Source organism: Oncorhynchus clarkii, chromosome 26, assembly GCF_045791955.1.
Source record: "Oncorhynchus clarkii lewisi isolate Uvic-CL-2024 chromosome 26, UVic_Ocla_1.0, whole genome shotgun sequence".
Lineage (NCBI taxonomy): Eukaryota > Metazoa > Chordata > Actinopteri > Salmoniformes > Salmonidae > Oncorhynchus > Oncorhynchus clarkii.
This window is the reverse complement of record NC_092172.1, coordinates 5,474,005-5,497,088: the sequence shown is the minus strand read 5'-3', so window position 1 is coordinate 5,497,088 and position 23,084 is coordinate 5,474,005. Positions and strand designations below refer to the sequence as shown.

Below are 23,084 nucleotides of genomic sequence, written 5' to 3'. Positions count from 1 at the left end.
CACTCGTGTATCAATCTGATTGATGGATTGTGTTGTACGCAGGCTCAGGTGTGTTACTGTGTCTTATTCCACCTTCAAAGAATAGGCAAAAGGACCAACCATGGAGAATAGTAAGACACTTCATTATTTATATAACTACGCTATATTGTTTGTCCACGAGTGTCTGTGCATGTTTATCAGTATAAAGTACTCTGCAGCCACTTAGTGTGGACACCAGGTGAGGCCACACACACAGATGACTGTTGAACACTCTCTTTAACTACCTGATTTTCTCAATAACAGTCTCTCTCCTTCACTTTACACCTGTCCCCCCTTCTCCCTAAATCCTCTAGGTTATATCAGCATTGTCGGTGAACCCTCCCGCATCTGAACTGCTATCTGCTATCTGAGCAGCTAACCGATCGCTGCAGCTGTACATAGTCCATCGGTAAATAGCCCACCCAATTCACCTACCTCATCCCCATACTGTTTTTATTTATTTACTTTTCTGCTCTTTTGCACACCAGTATCTCTACCTGCACATGACCATCTGATCATTTATCACTCCAGTGTTAATCTGCTAAATTGTAATTATTCGCCTACCTCCTCATGCCTTTTGCACACAATGCATATAGACTTTCTTTTTTTTCTACTGTGTTATTGACTTGTTTATTGTTTACTCCATGTGTAACTCTGTGTTGTTATCTGTTCACACTGCTATGCTTTATCTTGGCCAAGTCGCAGTTGTGAATGAGAACTTCTTCTCAACTAGCCTACCTGGTTAAATAAAGGTGAAATAAAATAAAAACTGGCTACATAGAGGGCACGGCATGATCAGAGGTGTGAGGTCACTTGGTCGGGTCAGCATGAAGTGTTATTCAAGAGATGCTTTACATTAAAATACAGATAGAGATGTAGTAGTCCCAGAGTTAATGATCCAAGGTCAGTTTTGCATTTCACCTCCTGATGATTATGATGACTGACAGTGTTAGAATAAACAAAACACAAGGCTTAATCATGCTCTCTCTCTCCATCCATCTGTCTGTCTCTTGTCCGCAGGTATGTTTGGATGTGAGAGAGGATGCCAAACCCCAGTCCCGTCATCGCCACCTCATCCGCTCTTAAGATAACCTTCATGCCAACTGGGAGCCCAAGGCTGGTAAGGAGACACAGCTAGAAACCCTAGAACTATAATGTATAATGTAATTGTGAGGAACTGAGAGAATATTAAGTTTAGTAGCACTGTAATTCATTAATCATATGTTGTCTTACCTCTTTCCGTTTCTGTCTTTTACACTCTCTCACACCTCTTTGCACCTTCTCTTTCTTCCTCGGGTTTTATAATGGACACCAGATGTGCATTGAAGTTCAATTTGAACTTGTATTTATAATATTACAAATATAATATTTATAATGCATGCATTATGTATTTATAACACTTGGATAAGGAACTTCTTTCAAGAAAGCTTTTCACATTCTCTACTGGTTGAAAATAAGTCTCTAATTTTATGAAATACTACACCTATCCTGTGTCCTCAGATCAGTGCATATGAAGGAAATTAGATATTGAGAGGAACCAGTTTTAGAGTATTTACATGATGCATAGGAAGTGCAGTGTACAGTTTTTTAAATTCTGTTTCTGTATAAATGGATTAGAAATCAGCCTTGAACTAGTTAAATCATGTTTCTAGTCTATTGCATAGTTACAATGTGTAACAATGTCCCAGGACCAGGATTGATAAACACTGTTGAAGTGTATAATTGTAATACATACATGCAGATACAGCATCATTCAAAGACCGGAGTCTGATACTCCTGGTATTGGATATGGCTGAAAAAGAATGTCTCAGACATTCAAACCTAACCTGCACCTTTATTTGCCCAGGTAGAGTACATGATCAGTGAATATATTCAATGTACATGCTACAATGTGGGGATCTCATCCTTGGTAATAACTACATGTATTTACGACTTGCATCCTTGAAACAAAGTTATATTATATTCTACTCAATCCATTATATTCTACTTAATGTCAGACTATTTCGAAGTTCATACAACCCGCTTAGGAGGTTCATAGCTAGGTTCACAACTAATATTTATACCAAACATTTTAGGGTATAGCGTCCAATTCGTCATGGAAACCACTCGATACGATTGGTCAGAGCTCAAAAGGTTTTCTTTAATGAAAGCTTCTCTAATGACAAACATGTAAAGTGTGGTGTACCACAGGGCAGCTCTCTAGGCCCTCTACTCTTTCCCATTTTTACCAATGACCTGCCACTGGCATTAAACAAAGCATGCGTGTCCATGTATGCTGATGATTCAACCATATATGCATCAGCAACCACAGCTAATGAAGTCACTGAAACCCTTAACAAAGAGTTGCAGTCTGTTTTGGAATGGGTGGCCAGTAATAAACTTGTCCTGAACGACTCTAAAACTAAGAGCATTATATTTGGTACAAATCATTCCTTAAGTTCTCGACCTCGGCTGAATCTGGCAATGTGGCTGTTGAACAAGACTCAATTACTTACCTTAGATTGTGGTCAAAACATATAGATTCAATGCTTGTAAAGATGGGGAGAGGTCTGGCCTTAATAAAGAGATGCTCTGGTGTTTTGACACCACACTCCAAAAAGTAAGTTCTGCAGGCTCTAGTTTTGTCTAATCTTGATTATTGTGCAGTCGTGTGGTCCAGTGCTGCAAGGAACGACCGAGTTAAGCTGCAGCTGGCCCAGAAGAGAGTGGCACGTTTTGCTCTTCATTGTAATCAGAGGGCTGATATAAATATTATGCATGCAAGTCTCTCTTGGCTAAGAGTTGAGGAGAGACTGACTGCATCACTTCTTTATTTTATACTGAAACATTAATGTGTTGACAATCACAAACAGTTTGCATAGTCAACTTAAACACAGCTCTGACACACACACTTATCCCACCAGACATGCCACCAAGGGTCTTTTCACAGTCCCCAAATTCAGAACAAATTCAAGAAAGCGTACATTATTATATAGAGACCTTACTGAATGGAACTTCCTTCCATCTCATATTGATCAAATAAAGAGCAAACCTGGTTTCAAAAAACAGATAAAGCAACACTTCACGGCACAATTCCTCTCCCCTAATTGACCTAGATAATTTGTGTGTAGGCATTGATATGTAGGCTGTGTGCCTTTTTTCAAAATGTATGTACTTCTGTCCTTGAGCTGTTCTTGTCAATTATGTAATTCTGTATTATGTTTCATGTTTTGTGTGGACCCCAGGAAGAGTAGCTGCTGCTTTTGCAACAGCTGATATAATACCATATACCCTTGACTTTTTCCACATTTTTTAAAACTTTACAGCCTTATTCTAAAATTGATTAAATAGTTGTTTTCCCCCTCATCAATCTACACACAATACCACATAATGACAAAGCAAAAATGACAAAGCAAAAAAAAAAATTACAATAAATCAATATGGTGGTGCAGTGGTTAAGGGCGCTGTACTGCAGCGCCAGCTGTGCCACCAGAGACTCTGGGTTCGCGCCCAGGCTCTGTTGTAACCGGCCGCGACCGGGAGGTCCGTGGGGCGACGCACAACTGGCCTAGCGTCGTCCGGGTTAAGGGGGGTTTGGCCGGTAGGGATATACTTGTCTCATCGCGCACCAGCGACTCCTGTGACGGGCCGGGCGCAGTGCACGCAAACCAAGGTTGCCAGGTGCACAGTGTTTCCTCCAACACATTGGTGCGGCTGGCTTCCGGGTTGGATGCGCGCTGTGTTAAGAAGCAGTGCGGCTTGGTTGGGTTGTGTATAGGAGGACGCATGACTTTCAACCTTCGTCTCTCCCGAGCCCGTACGGGAGTTGTAGCAATGAGACAAGATAGTAGCTACTAAACAATTGGATACCACGAAATTGGGGAGAAAAAGGGGTAAAATTTTAAATTTTAAATAAAATGAATACATTGAAATATCACATTTACATAAATATTCAGACCCTTTCCTCAGTACTTTGTTGAAGCACCTATGGCAGCAAGTACAGCCTCGAGTCTTTGGTATGACGCTACAAGCTTGGTACACCTGTATTTCGAGAGTTTCTCCCAATCTTCTCTGCAGATCATCTCAATCTCTGTCAGGTTGCACAGCTATTTTCAGGTCTCTGCAGAGATACTACTCAAGGACATTTAGAAACTTAAGTTGTGAGTTGAGTTCCTGAGTTGTCTTGGCTGTGTGCTTAGGGTTGTTGTCCTGTTGGAAGGGGAGCCTGAGCGCTCAAAGATATATCTTTGTACTTTGCTCTGTCCATCTTTCCCTCTATCCTGAACAGTCTCCCAGTACCTGCTGCTGAAAAACATCTACACAGTATGATGCTTCCACCACGATGCTTCACTATATGAATGTTGCCAGGTTTCTTCCAGACGTGACGCTTGGCATTCAGGCCAAAGAGAATCTTGTTCCTCAAGGTCTGAGAGTCCTTTCGGTGCCTTTTGGCAAACTCCAAGTGGGCTGTCATGTGCCTTTTACTAAAGAGTGGCTTCTGTCTTTCCACTCTACCATAAAGGCCTGATTGGTGGAGTGCTGCAGAGATGGTTGTCCTTATGGAAGGCTCCCCCAACTCCACAGAGGATCTCTGGAGCTCTATCAGAGTGAATATTGGGTTCTTGGTCACCTCCCTGATCAATGCCCTTCTCCCTCGATTGCTCAGTTTGGCCGGGCGACCAGCTCTAGGAAGAGCTGATGGAGGCCACTGTGCTTGGGGACCTTCAATGCTGCAGACATTTTTTGGTACCCTTCCCCAGATCTGTGCCTCGACACAATTGTGTGTCGGAGCTCTACGGACTATTCCTTCGACTTCATGGCTTGGTTTTTGCTCTGACATGCACTGTCAATTGTGGGACCTTATTTAGACAGATGTGTGCCTATCCAAATCATGCCCACTCAATTGAATTGACCACAGGTGGACTCCAATGAACATTTAGAAACATCAAGGATGAACAATGGAAACAGGATGCAACTGAGCTCAATTCCGATTCTCATAGCAAAAGGTCTGAATACTTATGTAAATAAGGTATTTCCGTTTTTAATTTTAAGTATATCTGCAAACATCTCTAAAAATCTGGATTATTTTGTTTTATCTATTTTAGAATAAATCTGTAACATAACAAAATATTGAAAAAGACAAGGGGTCTGAATCTTTTCCGAATGCACTGTAAAGGCCTACTGTAGCTCTGATCGGCTATAGAGCACCGGTCTGTGTGTAGACTCTGGCCATGGACAAGACAGATATTTTTTATTTTTTATTGCAGTGTCTATAAATTGTCCAAATGCACGGCCGCTTTCCCACTCTATATTGCTATAGAATTTTCACAAATGCCTTAGTATACATAATTCCCAAACATTCTAAGAATGTATGAAAAAGTGAAAAGGACCTGATCTAAGTGGTAGCTTGTCAGACTTTCTTTAAGTGTCATAGTCTTCCTGGGGGTGTATTTGAACAGATATTTATAAGATTTCATGTTGCTACAATGCAAAAATGTTTCACACAGATAAGTTATTTTCAAATAGATGGTTAACAACAGCAAATGCACTGCAATAAAAAAATAGTTCCACTCACCAGATGATGATCATTTGATACATACCTTCTTGTTTAAAGTCATTCTTGAAAAGGGAGAAGCTAACACATTAGCAGCAACATCCTATTTGATAACACATGTGCAGCACTGCAAACTAGCCAAAAACAAAAGCTAGCTAGCTAGCCCAAGGGAAAACTATTGCTCAGTGACCTGTTGGCCTTCACGAAGGCAGAAGTTTTTGTAAAAACGGTCCTAAATTGAGTGTATATACATTTCTGACCCACTGGGAATGTCATGAAAGAAATAAAAGCCTAACTAAATCATTCTCTCTACTATTATTCTGACATTTCACATTCTTAAAATGAAGTGGATCCTAACTGACCTAAAAGAAGGAATTTTTACTGGGATTAATTGTCAGGAATTGTGAATTGTGAAAAACTGAGTTAAAATGTGTTTGGCTAAAGTGTATGTAAACTTCCGACTTCAACTGTATGTATGTATGTGTGTATGTATGTATGTATGTATGTATGTATGTATGTATGTATGTATGTATGTATGTATGTATGTATGTATATATACACATTGCCTTTAATATGTTTAACTTGGGTCAAACGTTTTGGGTAGCCTTCCATAAGCTTCCCACAATAAGTTGGGTGAATTTTGGCCCATTCCTCATGACAGAGCTGGTGTAACTGAGTCAGGTTTATAGGCCTCTTTGCTCGCACACACTTTTTCAGTTCTGCACACACATTTTCTATGGGATTGAGGTCGGGGCTTTGTAATGGCCACTCCAATACCTTGACTTTGTTGTCCTTAAGCCATTTTGCCACAACTTTGGAAGTATGCTTAGGGTCATTGACATTTGGAAGACCCATTTGTGACCAAGCTTTAACTTCCTGACTGATGTCTTGAGATGTTGCTTCAATATATCCACATAATTTCCCTCCCTCATGATGACATCTATTTTGTGAAGTGCACCAGTCCCTTCTGCATCAACGCACCCCCAAAATATGATGCTGCCACCCCGTGCTTCACGGTCATGATGGTGTTCTTCGGCTTGCAAGCCTCCGCCTTTTTCCTCCAAACATAATGATGGTCATTATGGCCAAACAGTTCTATTTTTGTTTCATCAGACCAGAGGACATTTCTCCAAAAAGTACAATCTTTGTCCCCATGTGCAGTTGCAAACTGTAGTCTGCCTTTTTTTATGGCAGGTTTGGATTTTTTCTTTAGATTTTCCCATGATGTCTAGCAAAGATCCACTTTGAAGGTAGGCCTTGAAATACATCCACAGGTACACCTCCAATTGACTCAAATGATGTCAATTAGCCTATCAGAAGCTTCAAAAGCCATGACATCATTTTCTGGAATTTTCCAAGCTGTTAAAAGGCACAGTCAACTTAGTGTATGTAAACTTCTGACCCACTGGAATTGTGATACAGTGAATTATAAGATAAATAATCTGTCTGTAAAAAAATTGTTGGAAAAATTACTTGTCTCATCCACAAAGTAGATGTCCTAACCGACTTGCCAAAACTATAGTTTATTAACAAGACATTTGTGGAGTGGTTGAAAAACGAGTTTTAATGACTCCAACCTAAATGTATGTAAACTTCCGACTTCAACTTTATATATAGAACATTTCTTACCGAGCGATCCATAAGTCCACGCAAGTTTCTTCAACTGTCTTCTGACTGTGTCGTGCCGTGATGCCAGCAGATTACAGATTGCCTTTGCCGATCGCTCATCATCTTCATGAATATAAGCAAGTGATGTCTGCTAAATAATCAAGTTAGGTTTCTCGAGAAATAAACAATTCTAAATAACAAACTGGCTTTACTTACAAATGAGTGAGAATGTCTCACACCGTGTTCAAGAATTGCCCTTTTCTCGCTCATTCTAGGTTAAATGAACCAAAATATTGTTACTTTTTAAACAAGCGATTATTATTATTATTAATTAATTTAGAATTATATAAAAGCCACTTAGATATTCTTACAGATCCTACTGGAAAATGCCCCTTAGATATTCATTTAGAGTCCTCCAATCCTCTAAATGCAATTATTGGCAGAGAGTCACGTCATTGAAAAAAAATTGTTTCGATATACTGTAGGCCTATCATAGGCAAAATGAGTCTCACTATTGTTGAGTAATGTGCTGTTAATGGTGTAGGTTTAATTTATTTAAAGAGCATATAAAACTTAGAAGAAAAAGCTTACAATTATTTTAGTGTTTCACTGTTTAGCACTGCTCTGAGACAAGCATGGGGACTGGTCTTGATAAATCAATGAGATTTTTTGGTTAGACAAGAATTAGAAAATTAGGGTGCAGAAATGTTATGCTCTTAGTGTAACCTTTATTTAACTAGGCAACTCAGTTAAGAACAAATTCTTATTTACAAGGACAGCATACTTCTTCCTCGTGCCCTGCGGGGATTATTTAGCTAAATAGCCCAGTACTATACATCCAACCGTCATGTTGCACAGCACCATATTTTACATTCCAGCAAGTACCAGTCAAAAGTTTGGACACACCTACTGTACTCATTCCAGGATTATTCTAAATGTTTAATATTTTTCTACCTTGTAGAATAATAGTGAAGACATCACAACTATGAAATAGCACATATGTAATCAGTTAAGAACAAATTATTATTTACAAGAACAGCCTACTCCTTCCTCCTCAATGGGGATTTGAACCCCGGTCTCCCACGTGCCCCGCATTCTGTAGTACAGACATTCTAATAAACAAATAAACACATTTTGTTCATAAAATAATGGTTAAAAAAATACTCTTTCAAAATGCAGATGTTGATTTAGTTGGATCGATAACGAATTACTATGGTAATAAATATCACTGATTTACGGAATTATTGGAACAAAGTTGTCTAATGAAGGCAAACAATTTAGAATCCTCCAATCCTGTAGCCTACTCCCGACCGTCACATTGTACAGCGCCATATTTTCCATTCCATCTTAACGGAAACCCTGAGGGTTTAGTTTTTGTTTTTCTTTGAATCGAAACCGCATAATATCAATTAAATTAAATAAGCCACATTTCTTAAAATCAATCCCATATTTTATGTTATTACAAAAAAGGTTTAAAATTCTCTGGTAATGCCAATATGGAATACTATCAAATGCTTCTCAAATATGCCCTCTGGTGGTCAAACTAGCAATAATTTGCAGTAACAGAAAAAATGACTGATAATTAAATGACAATGCTCCGGCAGCACGCCAGGTGTGCCGCAGTACAACGCAACTTTTAAAGGAGGAACCACTGTAGATCAACAATTCTTGATAAAAGGAAAAACCTATCCAGAACCACAAATTCATTAATTCATTCATTTACAGTGTTAAACAACACTAATATAAGAGAACACTATTTTTCGTGAACAAATGTTTAATTTTGTCATTATAATAAGGTTGTTAGCAACATGTGAAAATATGTTGCGGCTCAAGTCAACTACAAAACCCACAATGCAATGCTCTCTCTATGAGCTGGCTGGCTGGCTAGCTAGGTAGGTAGCTAGCTAGCTAGCTAGCAAACGTAGTTACACACAATAATACCAAAGTCAGTATCAGCATGTGAAGTAGCTAGTTAACTGTAGTTTGCCTAAGCAAACTGCACTATCAATTGAGGAGTCACCAATCTCACCACGTTCAACCTGCAGATCGATATGTCTCACAGAATGGAGTCTGACATTCACAACAGCCATGCAACATCACCATGCAATGCACCCTGGACTGATGAGGCAGACAAATAGAAGATATGTGCTAGGCCCTCTGTTAAAATTACACATTTCTCAAAGTAGGAAAACCGCAAAAATATGATCAATGGCTCATTCAAGAGAAGACGACGCTCTGTGTTATGACATCGGCCAGTATTGAAATCTGACATATATCAGGGGTTTTCGTGATCTAAAAGTCATATTCCTATTAACCTCCGGGGTAGTGAGAGTGGCTTTATAAGCAATGCTACGTCATACTTTCTTGCACGCTTGAAAGGCAACAGCTCAGATACACGTGAAAACATGATGCTGGGAATCAATAGAGCATCCCTCAGAGATGAACAAAAACAATAACATTCCAAAATGGGTGAACCTTTCCTTTAAACACACGGGTACAGGGAGGTCGGGAACACAGCCAGCTGACAAAGCATTTCCCACTGGGTTTACAGACACACAGGGCAGCAACAGAAAGTCATGCCATTAGGAACTCCAACCCAATCTATATTGTACTACACAGATCACGCCACTTCAAAACGCGACATAGCAGTTTTGGGGCATAAGAGGTGGCAGTGTTGTTTATTCTACCATGCAACTGTGAGGACGTAAGTGTGCCTTGTACAGCAACAAAAGTTATGTTGTGTCACATTATACTGTAATTACCTTCAAAAAATATGTACTGGGCCATATTGAGAAGAATGTACTGGTCTATTGGGGGCACCTGCACCAGACACAATCGCTCACACAACAGTACAGGGGTATTTCTATGTAAAGCGCCTATCAGCCTATTCAGCCATGTAGGCATTGGGGCATGTAGAGCTATTAGTGGCTAATTAGCATTTAAACAGCTATGCATATGTTATATAGAGCAGGGGGAAGAGAGGATAAAGCAGGTGCCAGTTACCTATTCAGAACATAATTATCCCCTATTCTAAAGGACTAGCTAACATTGTTGTCATGGATTAAAATCAACTGAACGAAACGGAATAATCGGCCACATTGTCAGTCTCGCGCATGTCTCTGCAGCTCTATGACCCCTGACTCACATTCACCTATAGTGTTCAGCATAATAGGTACTGAGTAAGTGCTGCCCATCTCTTCGGAGCACAATGGTGGGCATCAGGAGGGGCAACACCTCTACAAGTCTCACACACACACACACATGCACACCCTGACTCCTCTCGGTCTGTCTGTTGGAACCTTTCACCCAACTCAATATGAAAAGAGCAGGATGAGTGGAACATGTTGGACAGGGGGCCATTATTTCAACCATCCTCCCCAGTCTCTCTTTATACTCGGCTCCCACTCTCGTCCCTCCTTGCCTGCATTTCTCTCTGTTTATCCATGTGGAAGAGAGGGATGGTTACCAAGGCTCTCTCGTCAGACTCTTTGCTTTGGATGTCTACAGGAAAAACGAGTGCAGCGAAATGACCTCAGTTCTCTCGCTCTCACGCACGCACGCACACGCACACACACAGAATTAGAAAGTATTGAGAGCATATCCTGGCTGATAGTGATTACACGCGCCCATAAGAATCTGAACCAGTACGGAGGAACAGTTAAATCATATAACTTATTATTTTATTTTTTATATAATCTCTTTATGTGTCTGTGTTCTGCTTTGTCCCACTCCGTTTGAAAGTACACACACATACACCACAATGTGGCATGGATGTTGGATGAACACTTAGATGTGAACACGTTGTTTCAACGGGCCTCCTGCATGCTTTCGTGTACCGGGAGGGAACAAAGTAGAAGTACTTCAATATTTCATATTGAACTTCTACCAACCCCATTCTCTCTCTGCCTCCTTCCCTCTTTGAGCCTCTATAACTTGGAGAGGGTCTTAAACTCCAGGCACAGTGAAGTGTAATAGCACTTCATACACAGAGTTCCTAATTAAATTATTGAGCATACAACGGCATCGGACGACATTTTCACAACATGGCATGAATCAAAAAGGGAGCCTTCGATAAATGAGTTGTAAAAAACGTTGATTTACCATCTTAGTTACAGCATAGTATGACCTACACTAGTTAATGGTTATTGCCGACACCCTAAGCCACGAGTCTGACAAGCGTTCTCGGCATACTGCGGAGGTAAACAGTCGAGTGAGTAAACAAACAAACGACGACCTCGAATCAATCAAGCAATCAGAAGTCTTCATGCTCGACTCTACCACAGCAAATCATTCTGGCGCCTAGGCTTGCCTAATGTCTCACACAACACCACACAGTGGAGATTTAGTGACTAACAACCAGCGATAAATCATACCAGTATAAGTAATGTGGCATGACTCCAAAGTGAATGAAATATGAGTTATAACAACTTGAAATTGCCTCAGTAACTTAACAGCATCAGCAGGTCCAGAGGAGCAGGGGTTGACGTTATGTAGGACGCTATGACACCTAACCTCTGGAAAAGATGACTATGAAACGATAATAATATTACCAATGTTTGCATCTCAAAATAAAGTGGCTTCTTCTCCTCTACTTTATCTTGCACTGATATAAAAGCAAGTGATGAGTCAAAGTGATGCGTGTGACGCCAACCAAATGAATGCTTTCACCAGTACAGAAGGAAGAAAGGAAGGAAGGAATGAAAGGAGTCAAGTGTGAAGGAAAGGAAAGGAGTCACATACACATGCCCATTTAGATTTACCAACAGAGCGGTAAGCTTGACATGTACTATAGGAAGATGCCCCGTGTGGAAAAAAAAGGCTGGATAATATGGCCATGGCCCCACTCTAAAATGATACGGCTATAGGTCATACATACACTATTCCACATACGTCAGAGAAGAATACAGATGGACTCAACAACCTATTCACATCATTCACCAGTTCTATTTGCGAACGCAGTGTACATATAATAATGGCGGTGGGGGAGTGGAGTGAAAGTGGAGTGGACGAGGAGTGGAACACACACAGCATGTGGATAAAGGGCACAGCCTTGCTGTTGAAGGGAAGATAATAGAGCAAGGCTCTCTGCGAGTCAGAACTCATACAATAGCCAATAAGAGAGATGTAAGGCACAATGCAGTTCTGTGGAAAAATCAAGGCCTATAGCTCCTTGAGTTTTGAGTGAGTGAGTGAGTGAGTGAGTGAGTGAGTGAGTGAGTGAGATGGGAGCAGGGAGGGAGAGAGCTAACTAATGTGTTTCTGCTTGGGCGAACACGTTATTTATTTCTCATTGTGTGTGGCCACAGGGCCGTCAATAGACTTATAATTACTTGCACAGCCATCAGGTGGGGTTAATGGAGAAAACATTACAGTGAGAGGAACAGGGGGGCGTCTAGAGGGGAGAGAGGGATGGGGAAAAGAGAGGAGAGGGCGGGTGGGGCGTGGTCATTCATAAATCAGCCATGGGTGGAGTAAAGCGATTTTGGCTTAATACGGAAATGTCTGCCGCCATCCCTGCCAATTTACCGCTGGGCAAAAGAGCGAAGAAACTAAAGAAAACAGGATAAAATGAAGGGAGAGCCAGAAAATATGGTGAGGAAATTGCAGAGGGAAAGAAAGAACCACGGAGAAAAAGTGTACGAGGTAGAGAGCGAGAATGTTAATGAGAAAATGTGGGCGTATGAGAAAGAGTGTGAGGTACAGGCTCCGTTAGTCAATAACTCATGAAATCATCATTGTTTTTGTCATCCACTCCAGAGAGCACGCCACCAGTTCATCAATCAGTAATAAGAGGCCCGGGGGGAGGGTACTTACAAGCTTGAACCTTCAGGGTTTACTGCGGGGTCCCATTGGACAAAGAGGGGTCACTCTGAAGTCATACATCATGCATGGGTCATGGAGGGCAGAGGGGAATGTTTAGTCATTGAGCAGACAGTCTTATCCAGAGTGACTTACAGGAGCAATTAGGGAGTTAAGTTCTTTGCTCAGGGATTCGAACCAGCGACCATTCGGTTACTGGCCCACCGCTCTAAAACGTTAGAGAGGCTGGAAGCCTATCCCCCCTCCCTCTGTATGATTAATGACCATCCCTCGCTATGGCAACAGGTCACAATGTCAAAGAGTACATCTGACCACCGCTGGCTGAGCAGCGCGTGTGTGTGTGTGCACACGTATGTGCATGTCTGTGCTAATAACACAATTACCCTTAAATTGCAAAAACACATTCATTTACATCACAGTGTTTAATCTCTCTACAGAGTTTAATCTCTGTTCCACATTCATACGAGAAGAGAAGGGTCCAGTTTTAACTCATCTTAAAACTAATACTGCCATAAAAAGTAATATCTTGTGGCACTGACACTTAGTCTAATCGGAATCACAAACATACATGCATACATTCGTCTCAGCTGCTGAGGGCTGGGCCTTTGAGAGGGTTGGGCTGAGAAAAAAAAAAACACACGCATGCACGCACACAGACACACACACGGATGCACACACCTCACCAGATAGCCTGCACCAGTTAACATGGGCTGATAAGCTCCTCCATGGTGGCAGCTATGCTGTATGATAAGAGTGGCTCTTATCAGAGCGTCACATTAACATATTGCATTAGGCACTAGAGGTTACCTGGGAAATGGACTGGGAGAACCCACGGATATCCAGAGTTGTGTCGGTGAAGCAAAAGACTGAAGTTGGAATTCAATCAGTGCAGACTGGGAGCAGGGAATAGAAATACGTTATGTAGAACAAACACGCCTCTCTGACGTGTAGAATTAGGAATCGTGCCAAAATCAGTACATTTACACATACTCAGAATTTGACTTGGTAATACGGTGCTGCTAGTGATAAACACGATGTAGAGAGAGAAGACATACAGAGGAGTTTGCACAAAGTTTATAAACATTATGTACAAATAGGTAGAGTGAACATAATATAAAAGTGGATACAGTTCTATTCATGACATGTCTATCTGCAAAGTTCCACAACGTCTGCCTCCTGATCGTGTCCCAGGTGTTAACGCCATCCATCCGGGACACACAGCTAGCTGTTGGGCTGACCAAACACACTGCTGAAGTGCAATGACTGAATCCATGCCAAACCTTTATAAGCATTACAAGCATCAGCACACAGAGAGAGAGGGAGGGAGAGAGAAAATACTTTGAATTTAAATGTGAATCTTTATTTAACTAGGCAAGTCAGTTAAATAAAAATGTTATTTACAATGACAGCCTAACACGGCCAAACCTGGACGACGCTGGGACTTTAATCAGTTATCAAACACATTGCCCTCTATGGTTGTGAGATCTGGGGTCCACTCACCAACCAAGAATTCACAAGATGGTACAAAGACCCAATTGAGACTCCGCATGCAGGGTTCTGTAAAAATATACTTTGTGTACAATGCAAAACCCCAAACAATGGACGCAGAGCGGAATTAGGACTATACCCGCTAACTGTCAAAATCCAGAAAAGACCCGTTCAATTCTTCAACCACCTAAAAGGAAGCGATCCTCACATATTCCACCACAAAGCGTTCACCTACCGAGAGCTGAACCTTGAGAAGAGTCTCCTCAGCCAGGTGGTTCTGGGGCTCTATTCACAAAACAGACAACAAAGAGCCCCAGAATGGAAACACATTAAGACCCATCCAAATTATGAGAAAGCTAAATTATAAATATTTGATACACTGGAAAGAATCAAACAAATGAAACGGAGCAAATTGGAGTACTATCTGGCCCTAAACAGAGCACACAGTGGCAGAAAACCTGACCACTGTGACTGACCCGAAATTAAGAAAATCCTTGACTATGTACAGACTCCGTGAGCATAGCCTTGCTATTCAGAGAGGCTGCCATAGGGAGACCTGGCTCTCGAGAGAAGACAGGCTATGTGCCCACTGCCCACAAAATGAGGTTGAAACTGATCTATACTTCCTAACCTGCTGCCAAATATATGACCACATTAGTGACACATATTTCCGACAGATCACACCCGCAAAGAATTTGAAAACAAATCAAACGAGGATAAACTCCCATATCTGTTAGGGAAAATACCGCAGGGTGCAATCACAGCAGCAAGATTTTTGGCCCATTGCCATGAGGAAAGGGAAACCACTGGAGCATGAACAATACAACCTAAATTTATCTGTTTATTTATTTTCCCTTTCGTACTTTAACTACAATGCCTCCGGAAAGTATTCAGGCCCCTTGACTTTTTCATGATTTTGTTAAGTTACAGATTTAAAATAAAATTTATTAACATTTTTAAAAAACTACTCATTAAACCCTCACACAATCACCCATAATGACAAAAACATCAAAAACAGGTGAATACGTTTTTGCTAATTTATTACAAATAAAAACCAGAAATATTACATTTACAGAAGCATTCAGACCCTTTACTCAGTACTTTGTTGAAGCACCTTTGGCAGCGATTACAGCCTCGAGTCTTCCTGGGTATGACGCTACAAGCTTGGCACACTTGTATTTGGGAGGTTTCTCCCATTCTTCTCTGCAGATCCTCTCAAGCTCTGTCAGGTTGGATGGGGAGCATTGCTGCACAGCTATTTTCAGGTCTCTCCAGAGAGGTTTGATCAGGTTCAAGTCCGGGCTCTGGCTGGGCCACTCAAGGACATTCAGAGACTTGACCTGAAGCCACTCCTGCATTGTCTTGGCTGTGTCCTTAGGGTTGTTGTCCAGTTGGAAGGTAAATCTTCACCCCAGTCTGAGGTCCTGAGCGCTCTGGAGCAGGTTTTCATCAAGGATCTCTCTGTATGTTACTCCGTTCATCTTTGCCTCGATCCTGACTAGTCTCCCAGTCACTGCTGCTGAAAAACATCTCCACAGCATGATGCTGCCACCACCATGCTTCACCGTAGGGATGGTGCCAGGTTTCCTTCAGACGTGACGCTTGACATTCAGGCCAAAGGGTTCAATCTGGGATTCTTCAGACCAGAGAATCTTGTTTTTTGGTGCCTTTTGGCAAACTCCAAGTGGGTTGACATGTAACTTTTACTGAGGAGTGGCATCCGTCTGGCTACTCCACCATAAAGGCTGGCAGGTAGCCTAGTGGCTGAAGTGTTGGGCCAGTAACCAAAAGGTTGCTGGATCGAATCCCTGCGCTGACAAGGTAAAAATCTCTTCTGCCCCTGAACAAGGCAGTTAACCCACTGTTCCCTGGTAGGTTGTCATCGTAAATAAGAACTTGTTCTTAACTGACTTGCCTGGTTAAATAAAGGTAAAGTAAAAAAAGGCCTGATTGGTAGAGTGCTGCAGAGATGTTTGTCCTTCTGGAAGCTTCTCCCATCTCTACAGAGGAGCTCTGTCAGAGTGACCATTGGGTTCTTGATTTGATTCGATTTGATTTGATTAGGTTCTCTTTTAGTCCTCATTTGGACTAATCTTCCAAGAGTCCTTAACATTAAAATACAATTTATAATACAAACACACTTTCACATATAACACACTGTTACAAACATACATAATACACTAGCATAATGACCCAACAAATACTCAATCTAAAAATAAAAATAAATATTAAAAAAATATTGATTCTTCATCTACTATAGCCCCACAACATTTCCATATACTATATTTAAAATAGTTTTTAAATAATGTTTAAACTTATATATTGAAAGGTTTATAGTTTGCTCAGTTAATTTATTCCATTTCTTTATTGCTCTAAATCGAAATGTTCTTTTGCCCATTTATTTTTTCGCATAGATGGTGGACAATCTATTCCTAGTATTTACGGAATGTCTGTCTCTTACCAACTGAATACCATTGTGAATAGAACTTGGCCTTTTTAAATGATGTATATTATAAAATAAGATAAGCATGTTTTTTTCAATTATCTTGTCGATTGGTGACCAACCAAGAACACTGCGCATGACTGCAACAGAAGAACCATATCTCCGCCTTAAAACAATCCTTGCTGCTTTATTCTGTGCATTCTGCAGCCTCCTAACTGATCACCTCCCTGACCAAGGACCTTCTCCCCTGATTGGTCAGTTTGGACAGGTGGCCAGCTCTAGGAAGAGTCTTGGTGGTTCCAAACGTCTTCCAGTTAAGAATGATTGAGGCCACTGTGTTCTCGGGGACTTTCAATGCTGCAGAATTTTTTTGGTACCCTTTCCCAGATCTGTGCCTCGAGAAGATCCTGTCTCTGAGCTCTATGGACAATTCCTTTGACCTCATGGCTTGTCTATTGCTCTGACATGCACTGTCAACTGTGGGACCATATATATATATATATATACACACACACACGCACACCTTTGTACCTTCCCAAATCATGTCCAATCAATTGAATTTAACACAAGTGGACTCCAATCAAGTTGTTGAAACATCTCAAGAATGATCAATAGAAACAGGATGCAAATGGTCTGAATACTTATGTAAATAAGGTATCTTTAATTTGTTTTATACGTTTGCAAAAATGTAAAACTTTTTTTCCGCTTTGTCATTATGGGGTATTGAGCGTAGATTGCTGAGTATTTTTATTTATTTCATACATTTTAGAATAAGGCAGTAATGTAACAATGTGTAAAAAGTGAAGGGGTCTGAATACTTTCCGAATGCACTATACTTGCACATTATAACACCGCTGTACATAGCCGATAACCTGATATTTGACATTTACATTTTTGGGGCAATTTTTGTGAATGTGAGTGAGTGAGTGAGTGAGTGAGTGAGTGAGTGTGAGAGTGAGAGTGAGAGTGAGAGTGAGAGAGAGAGAGAGAGAGAGAGAGAGAGAGAGAGGAGGCCACTGTGAACGAGCTGAAAGACAAGGCAAGAAGGGCCTTCTATGCCATCAAAGGGAATATACAATTTGACATTAGGATCTGGCTAAAAATACTTGAATCAGTTATAGAACCTATTGCCCTTAATGGTTGTGAGGTCTGGGGTCCGCTCACCAACCAAGAATTCACAAAATGGGACAAACATCAAATTGAGACTCTGCATGCAGAATTCTGCAAAAATATCCTCTGTGTACAACGTAAAACACCAAATCATGCATGCAGGGCAGAATTAGACTGATACCCGCTAATGATCAAAATCCAGAAAAGAGCAATTCAATTCTACAACCACCAAAAAGGAATTGATCCCGAAACCTTACATAACAAAGCCATCACCTACAGAGAGATGAACCTGGAGAAGAGTCTCCTAAGCATCCTGGGGCTCTGTTCACAAACACAAACAGACCACAGAGAGCCCCAGGACAGCAACACAATTGGACCCAACCAAATCATGAGAAAACAAAAATAGAATTACTTGACACATTGGAAAGAATTAACAAACAAAAACAGAGCAAACTAGAATTCTATTTGGCCGTAAACAGAGTACAAAGTGGCAGAATACCTGACCACTGTGAATGACCCAATCTTACGGAAAGCTTTGACTATTTACAGACACAGTGAACATAGCCTTGCTATTGAGAAAGGCCGCCGTAGGCAGACCTGGCTCTCAAGAGAAGTCAGGCTATGTGCACACTGCCCAGAAAATGAGGTGGAAACTGACCTGCACTTTCTAACCTCCTGCTAAATGTATGACCATATTTCAGATTACACAGAAAGACAGAGAATTTGAAAACAAGCCCAATTTTGATAAACTCCCATATCTATTGGGTGAAATAACACAATGTGCCATCACAGCAGCAAGATTTGTGACCTGTTGCCACAAGAAAAGGTCAACTAGAGTAGAACAAACACCATTGTAAATGCAACCCATATGTACGTTAATTAATTTTCCCTTTCGTACTTTAACTATTACACTTTGCACATAATATGACATTTGTAACGTCTTCATTCTTTTGGAACATTCGCGAGTCTAATATTTACTGTTCATTTGCATTGCTTGGTTCAATTTTGTTTATTATCCACTTCACTTGCTTTGGCAACGTTAACATATGTGTCCCATGCCAATAAAGCCCTTACATTGAATTGAAAAATGTAGTGAAAGTGAGTGAGTGAGTGAGTGAGAGAGAGAGAGAGAGAGGGGAGGTAAAGGACCCAGTGAGAGAAGTAATACAGCATTCGTCCAGAGAATACAAGGTCTAAGGCATAAAACATATCCTGACACACACACACACACACACACACACACACACACTGGTTACTGTTTTACAGGAGTTCGTTGCAGCGGTTGCCCAGAGAGTGGTAGATGGTAAAATGGCAGCAGGGGAGATGAGGAATGAAAGAAGGGAGGAGAGGAGCACGGGAGAGAAGAAGTGGAGGAGGAGACGAGTGAGGGAGGGGGGGGGAAAGAAAGGAAGGGTAGAGGAGAAGTGGAGGGAGGAGAGAGGAGCAGAAAAGCAGCAGAGTTGTTTGTATTTTTTTGTTTTCCTTCGATTTCTTGTATTTTTTTAGTTTATTATTATTATTAACCCCCCCTTTCAGAGGACAGCTTTTCTGCTACATATACATACATTTTACAAATACATATTACATACACATTTAGCATACATATTTTACATACATGGTACATGTACATAAAGCAGTCACAAAACAATAATACATTAACAACCATAAGCTCTTTAATCCCACCCCTCAGCCACTCTCAGCCCAGCCTACCCATCACCATAGACCACCCTCGTTTGGTTCCCATGTGCCATATATCTTTTAATTGTGCTGTTTTGTTTTACATTTTAAACCTTTCTAATCATATAGTATCTCCAGATTGTGAGCTAAAGATGAAAACCTTTCCTACGAGTATTATTAAATTATTTATTGACTGACTATGGCTTTCCAAATCGCCCAACACTGCTATTTGTAGGGTTCATTTTAGGTCAATGTTGTGATTTTTTTTGGAACCATTCCTCAACCTGTGACCAGCGAAGTGTTTAAAGTGTCGAGGAAGTAACAGCTGTTTGAGCGAGACCCCAGGGGTAGAGTGGTGTGTGTGTGTGTGTAGGGGAGTGAGCTAGGATGGGGAAGCAATAAAGGTTGTGTGTGTGTGTGTGGGGGAGGGGGGGGGGGGTGCAGGAGTGGGATAGGGGTTATGTGGGTGGGGGAATGGGGCCTTAATGGGGGGGTGCAAGCAGGGGCCTGAGGGGAGGGTGCAGATGTGATAGGGGGTGTGGGTGCAGGGTGAGGGGTGTACAGATGGGGGTATAAGGGGATATTGCAAGGGGGAGGTCTCCATATTCTGTGGCTCAGCAGAGAAGAATGTTGTTAATTTAGCTCTAACCTTTCCACGGCTATAGCCCACAGACCAGTCACATGTACCTGATCTCTCTCTCACACACACACACACACACACACACACACACACACACACACACACACACACACACGAAAACTACCAAAAAAGCACACTGACCTACACAAACGCACCAAAACATGGAATCTGCCCATGAACCACAAGGACAAACATCCATGCGGAAAATACTAGTCAACATATTCAGTTCGGTTTATGGTTTACTGCAGAAAGCTGCACATAAGCTCTGCTCCCTCTGAACCAGACTCTAGTTTATGCAACTCGCCATTTATGCAACTCGCCACTCGCCATACCCACAACATGAACAGATTTAAAAGCTGACACACGAAAGCACACACCTCAGTCCATGTGGATAACCAGTGAAAGCAGTGGTACGCCTCTCTCACCTGCTCAGACGATGTTACTCCTCAGGGAAGTTGTAAGGTGGAGCCCTCTCTGTATCCACAATTCAGGGAAGACTAAACCTTTATACAAATATCCCAAATCCTTGGGAAGAGTGGGTGCTCGTTCCGTTAGATCCGACGAGTGTATGAGACTCAAGTGCGGCTCACAGAGCGAGAGGCAACGACACACACTTACGAGTGAAACGCCCTCCACCGCACCAGCTTGTACCAGAGTGCATACTGACTGCCTAATCCTGCCGAGTAAAACACACTCTCACACACTCCAAATTAAGAAAAATCAGCCAGTCGATGGAGAGCAAACACAGACGGTGAGAGAGGGAGCTCCAGAGTTCCCAAAAGGAGAGAGGCTGAGCTGGTCTACTGTTACACCAACAGAAAGCACCCTGCTGGGTTAGATAGAGTCAGAGGAGTCCTGGGTGTCAGGAGGAGACAAACGGATAAGATGAATAAAAACCAGAGTAGAACAGCTCCCTCTTTCTATCGTCTGCTCTCTCTGTTGTGTGCACACTCACACACACCGCTCTCGACTGAGCACCCTGCAAAGAGAAAGACTCAACGCACGGCCCCTCCCCCACAAGTCCTGGCCCAGCCCCGAAATACACCCCCTCGGGTTTCAGCCAATAGGAGAGCGCTGACCACCCACACACTGAAATACACACACTCACAGGCACTCCCTCTCCCTGGCAATACAGACATTGGCACAGGTTAACACTTAGGAGGAATCACACAAAACACTCACTAACTCAGACACACACACACGCTTCAACACACACACACACACACACACACACACACGCTTCAACACACATACACACACACACACTGGCAGGTGTCTTAACTGACATTTTCAACCTCTCCTTGTCCCAGTCGGTAATCCTCACATTTCAAGGTGTCTACCATCCTTCCTGTTCCCAAATTCTCAATTTGCATACCGCCCCAACAGATCCACAGACAACACAATCTCAATTGCACTCCACACTGCCCTCTCCCACCTAGAAAGGGGAACACCTATGTGAGGATGCTGTTCATCGACTACAACCCCATAGTGCCCTTAGCTCACGACCCCAGGATGTGTGCCCATAGCCACTTCCTGTACTCCCTGTTCACCCACTCAGACACACACACACCACTCACTCACTTACCTCACACGCGCAAACACATACACACACTAACTCACACACACCCTCCCTCCCTCATTCACACAGTCATTACAGACACTACACACATACAGTACACCCACTCCCCTTCTCACTCCTAAACTGCAGCTAAAATGATTATTGATTAAATGTAATACTACCAGTATAATTCCCCTTATTGATTGCCATTAACATTAGTATCAATCTATGTATCCTGCTACTGGTCACTATTACTCCTGTTTACATGTAGAAGTCAGAAGTTTACATACACTTAGGTTGGAATCATTAAAACTCGTTTTTAAACCAATCCACACTTTTCTTGTTAACAAACTATAGTTTTGGCAAGTCGGTTAGGACATCTACTTTGTGCATGACACAAGTAATTTTTACAACAATTGTTTACAGACAGATTATTTCAATTATAATTCACTATATCACAATTCCAGTGGGTAAGAAGTTTACATACACTAAGTTGACTGTGCCTTTAAACAGCATGAAAAATTCCAGAAAATGATGCCATGGCTTTAGAAGCTTCTGAAAGGCTAATTGACATCATTTGAGTCAATTGGAGGTGTACCTGTGGATGTATTTGAAGGCCTACCTTCAAACTCAGTGCCTCTTTGCTTGACATCATGGGACAATCGAAAGAAATCAGCCAAGACCTAAAAAAAAAATTGTAGACCTCCACAAGTCTGGTTCATCCTTGGGAGCAATTTCTAAACACCTGAAGGTACCACGTTCATCTGTACAAACAATAGTACGCAAGTATAAACAAAATGGAACCACACAGCAGTCATACCGCTCAGGAAGGAGACGTATTCTGTCTCCTAGAGATAAACTTACTTTGGTGTGAAAAGTGCAAATCAATCCCAGAACAACAGCAAAGGCCCTTGTGAAGATGCTGGAGGAAACAGGTACAAAAGTATCTATATCCACAGTAAAACGAGTCCTATATCGACATAACCTGAAAGACTGCTCAGCAAGGAAGAAGCCACTGCTCCAAAACCACCATAAAAAAAGCCAGACTATGGTTTGCAACTGCACATGGAGACAAAAATTGTACAACAAAAATAGATTGATGAAACAAAAATAGAACTGTTTGGCCACAATGACCATCGTTATGTTTGGAGGAAAAAGGAGGACGCTTGCAAGCCCAAGAATACCATGC

At 41.6% G+C, this 23,084-nt stretch overlaps 1 protein-coding gene across 1 annotated transcript in view; it reads right to left on the bottom strand.

Moving 5' to 3' along the window:
- Positions 1–21,309, bottom strand: part of LOC139385079 (xylosyl- and glucuronyltransferase LARGE2s-like) — a 94,828-nt gene extending 73,519 nt beyond the window's left edge. The window contains exon 1 of the mRNA XM_071130124.1: positions 20,763–21,309. The gene's annotated coding sequence lies outside the window, so the exon portion shown is untranslated. The remainder of the gene's footprint in view (positions 1–20,762) is intronic.
- Positions 21,310–23,084: the final 1,775 nt, after the last annotated feature.